The 7,110-nt window shown below is 37.2% G+C and overlaps 2 pseudogenes; both read right to left on the bottom strand.

Annotated features, from left to right (window-relative positions):
• Window positions 1-1,178: 1,178 nt before the first annotated feature.
• LOC121172826 (GABA transporter 1-like) lies at window positions 1,179-2,202 on the bottom strand (annotated as a pseudogene).
• Window positions 2,203-2,240: 38 nt separating this feature from the next.
• LOC100809981 (protein CLP1 homolog) lies at window positions 2,241-4,056 on the bottom strand (annotated as a pseudogene).
• Window positions 4,057-7,110: the final 3,054 nt, after the last annotated feature.

Here is a 7,110-nt window from a genome sequence, read left to right as displayed (position 1 = left end):
TTACAAATTTTTTTAGAGGAACCAAATACAAACATAGGTAATTTTAGAGGGATCTAAAACATATTTTACCCTTAATTTTAATATATTGATAGTTTTTAATAGTTATTATAATTTTATTTTAGGCTAAATTATATTTTTAGTCATTTATCTTATTTTTTTAATAATTTTAATTTATTACTATTTAAAAAAATTATTACTTTATGTTTTAAAGTGCATTAAAATAGTCCTTCTCGTCATGTTGGTTATGATCAACGTTAAAAATATCGAGTTGGCATTCCTTTGGATCTCCAATAATTGTTTGTGTAAGACTTTTGACAATTATAACCAATTTTCTAAAAATTTTAAACCACCAAAACTTACTTATTTTCCATACCCTTTATTTTTTTAGTATTTTCCTTATGCTTTCAGAATTTTGCATCAACAACAACAAAGAAACATCAAGACTTAAGAAAAATCACCCTTATTATCAGGATTTGTGCCAGATCCAAACATTCTCCTCCATATTTTATCACTAGAAAGAAAATTAAAAATAAAATTGTAACAGCTTCAAAGCAACAACAATAAGATGAAGAGAAAGACTAGCAACAACAAGAAGACGAAGACTCGATCTCAAAGTTTTTGGAACCTCAAAGCAAGGACTAGATGTTGAACCTTCTATGTGAGGTTGCAACAGAACCACGACATGGTGGATCAGATCTCACTACTAGAAAAGTAGAATTCAAAAACGATGGAAAACGCTTTTCAAAGATGGGGACACACGTCTTTGTAACTAACAATGTTGTAGAGGGTGGATGTTTCTATGACGGCCGTAAAATGACCGTCTTAGAAACACGAGATAAACAAAGTTTTGCCTACAACATCACCGATGTAGAAAGCAGTACTTTCTACATTAGTGTTGTCGTAGATACGACTTTGTTTATCACGTATTCTACAATGGTCGTTTTATGACCGATGTAGTTTGTCACGTGTTTCTTTTTCGGCCGATGTAGAAAGCTTTTAAACAAATTTAAAATTTTTCCATGAGGAAAAAGCATGGAAGGACCGTACCAAGACCCATGAAACAAAAAAGATCAAAACCTGTAAAAGTGATCTACTGTCAATGTAGTTTTTATATTGCACAAAAATATGCTTTTAAACAGCAATTAAGGGCACATAATTAAATATTAAGCCCACAAATTTCAAGATAAAAAGAAAAGAAGTGCCAACTGTTTATGTTGACAATTAAACCATTCACTCAAATTTACATCTGTTTTTTGATTTATATTTTTCAAATCTTCTAGAATAGACAATCCATTGCTTATAGTCATTTTGATATACCAGGTTTTGTTACTCAACATGAATAATTTTTTATCCTATCTACTTATCAACACTTAGATAATAAAAAAAAACCTATTATTGAGTATTAAATTTAGTGTACATTATCTAAACTAATGTATGGTGTGCGCAAACTATACCATGATCTAAACATGCAATTAATGTTGTAGACTATAGTGGGAATCAGGGTGTTACTTACCACACCATTAGCTAATAATTAAGCTATTGTGCAAATGTTGGGCAAATAAATAAGCCACTTGGGAGCCAAAGGCTTGTTGTAATCATCTATGAAGTTGCTATGAGGCCTGCAGCTTGATATCCAAATGCCCAATAGCCAGAGATAGCTACGCTAAAGAAACTCAATGCACTACAACATAACAAACGCATAGTCCTTAAATTTGAGCATTTCCCCTTCTACCGAGGGTGCTAACGTTGCCTGTAATAAAAATGTGTAATTTTCTAATTAGAAGTTAAAATACTTTGATGGCGTGGGTAGCATTAACAAGTTCTATATATTAGAGTGAACACATTTGATTGTTTCTAACCTGAATTTCTGGAACTATTCCGCTACCATAAGTGTTGGCAATGATGGGAATGGCATTAAAGATTCCAAATAAGCGATTTGTTGTGTCACCTATTAAAGAGTAATCCTTTTCTGGCCCATTTGATGATTTTCCTGATTCTGTAGACATTTCGAGAAAATTCAGAATGCACTCAATTGCAAGCATAAGTGCTAATTAGTTAATTGGATTATTAATGAGAGGAAAGAAAATACTGATATATATGGAAGCTGCAGTAACATAGGCACTGTAGGATAAGCAGATGACCAAAGACATTAGATTAATGTCTCAATGAGTGGAAAGATGGCATTTGAGCCAAAATCAGCATGAACAAATGTTAAATATAGTATATAGTATATATGACAGTCATTGAAACTGGCTTTCAATGCATAACTAATGTGGAAGATGCAATGATGCAAATGTTAAATATAGTATATAGTATATATACAAGGCATATACCTGACCCAAAACCAAGACAACATTGGCCTTGAATGTACGAATTGCATGCAAGAGCAACTGCAACAGAATACACATGCACAGAAAAAAAAAAAGGAGTGAGAGGATAGAACACTATAATCAATACTAATCATAATTAGTAGTGAGTTAAATGTATGAATGGTGATCAATTTAACAATAAGCTAAAGTTCAAAGGCCAAATACATCATAACCTACACCCTCTATCCATCCCATAGTATTTATCACCATGCCTAAAGCTCTAGATTCAGCATTTCCAGTAAATTGCCTGTCAATCACCCCTGCAAGCTCCTTAACAAGCACTTTATACAATTCTACATTGTTAATGCAAAAAAGAAAAAATACGTTTGGTGATTGGATTTTCATTTCCTTCATGCACTACTGATGATTTCAAAAGTTCAAACCAATGAAAATTTATATAATGTTGCCAACTTAAAATAGAAGTTACATCACTAATCACCTAGGAGTCGTGTGCCCATAATAGTAAACAAGAGGCATTTCAAGTGGAATGCCTTCCACAAGATCGATTGACATTTCAATTGGAGTGGCGGCAATGCATTTAGGAATTGTTATAGACCCTTGGCCAATATCCAGATCAACAAAGGTAGGCTTCCAACCTTGTTTAACTGCCCTACTAAGAAGCATCCTCGACAAGGTACTCTTTCCAGAATCAGTAGGTCCTACAACAATGACCCTAGGGCCCTGACCAACCAAATTCACAAAATTCACATACCACAAACTTTAGAGCTTACAAATGAAAGAAAATAACATGACAATCTATGATAAAATCACAAGCTTCCAAGTCTCTCAGCACAATTTACGTAAAATAAAGCATTATTTTCCACAGTTCATGTTAACATTAAAAATTATAAGCCATACAAAAGTAACAACAACACTTTTCACGCCAACTTACATGTCACAAGGTTTTAAAAATATGTCTGAAACTGCGATTTCAGCTGCAACACATGAGCTGGAATTGTCTGCAATTTCCTGCAATATAAAGGAAACTGACAAAACCGTGGCCGCAATTTAAAACCTTGATGTCAACCATCCAGTCAAGTAATCAAGATACACACCAAAAATACCTGAGAAGAACCAGAATCATCTGGTGGTGAGGCTTTCGCACGACTTCTTCTTCCATCTAGCACAACATGCAGATTTACATAACTAACCATTGGAGTCTGCACTCAAAAAGTTTCAATCTCCTCATCAGTGATATCCCAAGTTTTTTTTGTCTTACCAATAAGTTTGACAGAAAGAATGCACGCAATAGGGCGGTTACATTGGCTTACCACATCAGCAGTATAATCAGTTTCAGTAGCACCATCCATTTCAATGGTTGCACCATACCAAGTAAACACCTAAAAGATAAAAAAAAACATTTTTCTTATAAAAAGAAGAAAATAGACATGTAAATGTAACAAAAATGCGGATATAAAAAGAGATTACAGCAAACTTGAGCCTGGGAGGAAAATTAAGCCAGATTTCGAGTGGAAGCTCGGTGCCAAAAATCTCAGCAGTGTCATTAAGGAGTCAAAGGCGAAGAGGTGCGTCGTTACCAACTTCTATTCTCAGTTCGCTTTCTCTCTCCAATTTGACTTGCTTTATTGTTGATGCCGAACCCGAACCACCTACGGGACCTGCACCACCGTACACCATTTTTTTTTCTTCTTCTTTCCCTAAAATTCCAATTTCGCTTCTTTTTGCTTCGAATAAAACTTGGATGAATCGATTCTGAAAATTCAACTTGGTGTGTTGGTCGTTAGGGTTTGCGAATGTGAGTAAGCAAGTGAAGGAAAGGGGAAGAGAGTTGAGAAGTAGTAACAACCACAGAGTTAGAGAAGACCTAATGTTGAAGATGAAGCGAAAGAGAGAGGGGTCACCGGAACAAGTGTTTGCGTGTGCGAGAAAGAAAGAGAAAAGACATGAGCATGCTTAGGTAACTGAGCTTCGCTGATGGCGGTCTGCTTCGGATGGCCTCGTCATCGGATGCCACGTGGAGCGAGTCCCTGTCGGCGTCGCGATAAACGCCACGATGGCGGTCCCATGCTCAGCGTTTCCCCTATGTAGCAAATCTAAACCCCAATTCTTCTATTCTCCGTCGATGCGCACAATCCCTTCAGCAAATGAGTTAGGTAGTGCGGGGTAGGGTAGTGCAGTTCAATGTTGGTGTTTAATAAACCCATCGTTGTCATGCACAGACGACATTGTTTTTAACAAAAACGTCATTGAAATAAATCTCCTATTTACTAAAATGCCACCGCGTCTAAAACAATGTTGTTTTTGGTACCACCGTCGTTGAAGGCACGTCGTAGAATAGCATATTTGTAGTAGTGTCTACAAGGTGGCCAACGAGGACTGCAAGGTCTTCAACACATTCAAACATACTTAGCACATTCTGGTAGCATGACATTAAGGACTGCAAGGTCGTCAGCAACAAGGTCTTCAACAAGTTCAAAGGCTATGACTTCATCCTCTTCTAGATGTGTCACAATGTGTGCAACACATTCAAACAAGTGAACAGCCATAGAAGAAGATTGATGATCACAAGATGATGTGTTAGTTTGCATCCATGGACCCCATCAACAATAACAACTATAACCAATAGTTACTAGCTTCCTTAGCACTAGCAATGTTATTGTACTTCAGATATAATAGGTAAGTGAACCTAGTTTAATTGTAGAAAGAAACAATAAGTATGAGAATTGTCATATCCACAAAGACTAAGTGAAACATAAAAGGAATTAACAAATTTTTTTTACACACATTCGTTGTAGCAAAGTAGTCAATTTGTTATGGCGAAAGGGTTGAGTTTCATTTTTTTTCTAAAAATAAGGTTTTGTTGTAGTGATGCATTAATTAACTACGGTGAAACTAAACTATTTTTTTTGTTTCACACACAATTTTTGGAGCGAAAATGAAATCAAACAGAGGAAAGTGTTGTTGAGATGAAATCCATAGAATTCTTCGGATGAAATGTGTTCATAATCAATCTCCTAATTCAATGCAACCAAGATCCAAACAACAATGACTAATCCTAATTCCTCAATAATTAATCATTGAGTTCCAAGTCAAATCCCTAATTCCTTAAGTGATTTAGACCTAGAAACTCAAAGTTAGATCAATGAGTTTCTACAAATGCAAGTATTTAAAGCCTTGCACAATTTAAATTGAGATTTAGGATTTGAACTTGTTCCCACACCATCCATATTCCTAAAAACTAGGATGATCACTCCTAACATGCATCTAAGCATAGAACTAAAACAAGATCACATTAACTACAAGAATTAATCATAAAAACAAATACTACATACTTGAATTCTACTTCAATCATTCCACAACTGTGAAATTTAGCTCATTTGGATCATGAAGGATTCAAATAGAACCTCAAAAGAGCAACAATGGAGGAAAATATAGAAGGGAGAAAAGAGAAAGAGAGAGAGAGAGGGAGTTCAAGATTCTATTTCTTAGAATTCACAAATCAACCAAAAGTTTTACAAAGGAGGTTACAAGCTCTTTAAATAGATCTCATATTACATTATTTTTTTGTCCCTTAGAGGATTCTCATTGTAGCAAAAGCCTAATATGCTGTAGCAAAATTACACTAATGAACTAAGGACTCTACACTTGATCATTATGCTCATGCACCTTGTTCGTTGGAGCAAGCACTACTAAAAAATCATTTTTTTACGACGCACTTTCTAAGGTGGTTCTCTAGAACCGTCTTAGAATATGCATTAGTGGCATTTTTGTTATTAACGCCAACATAACTATAATGGTTTTTGACACCCGTCTTTGTAAGTAACGCACGATGGCATTATTGTAATTTAAAGATTTCATTCTAAGACGGGTTTCATTAGAAAACCGTCCTTGTTAATTTAGAAAAAAATAAAAAATGAAAGTTATAGGCGTTCTGAACCCTAAGCAACGTGACAACCTCGACGCTGAGAGCTTCTGTTGTGCCGCATCAACAGTGTATCCGAAACGATTTCGCGGAGATTAGTGGCAAGTTCAAGAACGGGATCTACAAAATCTCTGACAACTATACCTTGCAGGCTGCATGTGACCAACCTGCTTAATTTCATCATCGGGTTAGGGTTTTTGGAGTTCCTTCATTTTGAAACCCTCCTCGATTCACATTCACGATCTCTTTCTATCCTAAATTTCACGGTACTTGTTTCCTCATTATTCTCCTTCCTTTGTCCAATTCTTTATTACCTAAATTTCGTATTTCTCCTTTCAAATTCGATTCCCATTGTGCCCTAATTTCACGATCACTCCATTCTCTTTAGCAATATTGGGGAGCAAAGGCCGCATGTCGCCGCCCCCTCACCTGCGGCGGCCGCACCCGCAGGACCCCGCCGCAATGCTGCTCCCGATCGTGGTGCCGTTTGATTTGCTCCCTCCGCCTCAGGTGATGAAGGAGAAGCTGGCGCCACAGCATGCGGAGATGCAATGTCTGGCGACAGAGAACCAGCGCCTGGCCGCGACGCACAGTGTGCTGCGGCAGGAGCTGGCGGTGGCGCAACATGAGATGCAGATGCTTCACGGGCACATGGTGGCGCTGAAGAGGGAGCGGGAGCAGCAGATTCGTGCGCAGCTGGAGAAGATCGTGAAAATGGAAAGTGAGGCGCAGGGCTCGGAGAGCGTGAAGATAGAGTTGCAGTAGGCGCGTGGGGAGGCACAGAACCTTGTTGTGTCGAGGGATGAACTTGTTTCCAAAGCGCAGCACTTGACTTAGGAGCTTCAGAGGGTCCATGCT

This window comes from Glycine max, chromosome 9, assembly GCF_000004515.6.
Source record: "Glycine max cultivar Williams 82 chromosome 9, Glycine_max_v4.0, whole genome shotgun sequence".
Classification (NCBI taxonomy): domain Eukaryota; kingdom Viridiplantae; phylum Streptophyta; class Magnoliopsida; order Fabales; family Fabaceae; genus Glycine; species Glycine max.
This window is presented reverse-complemented; position numbering and strand designations above follow the sequence as displayed.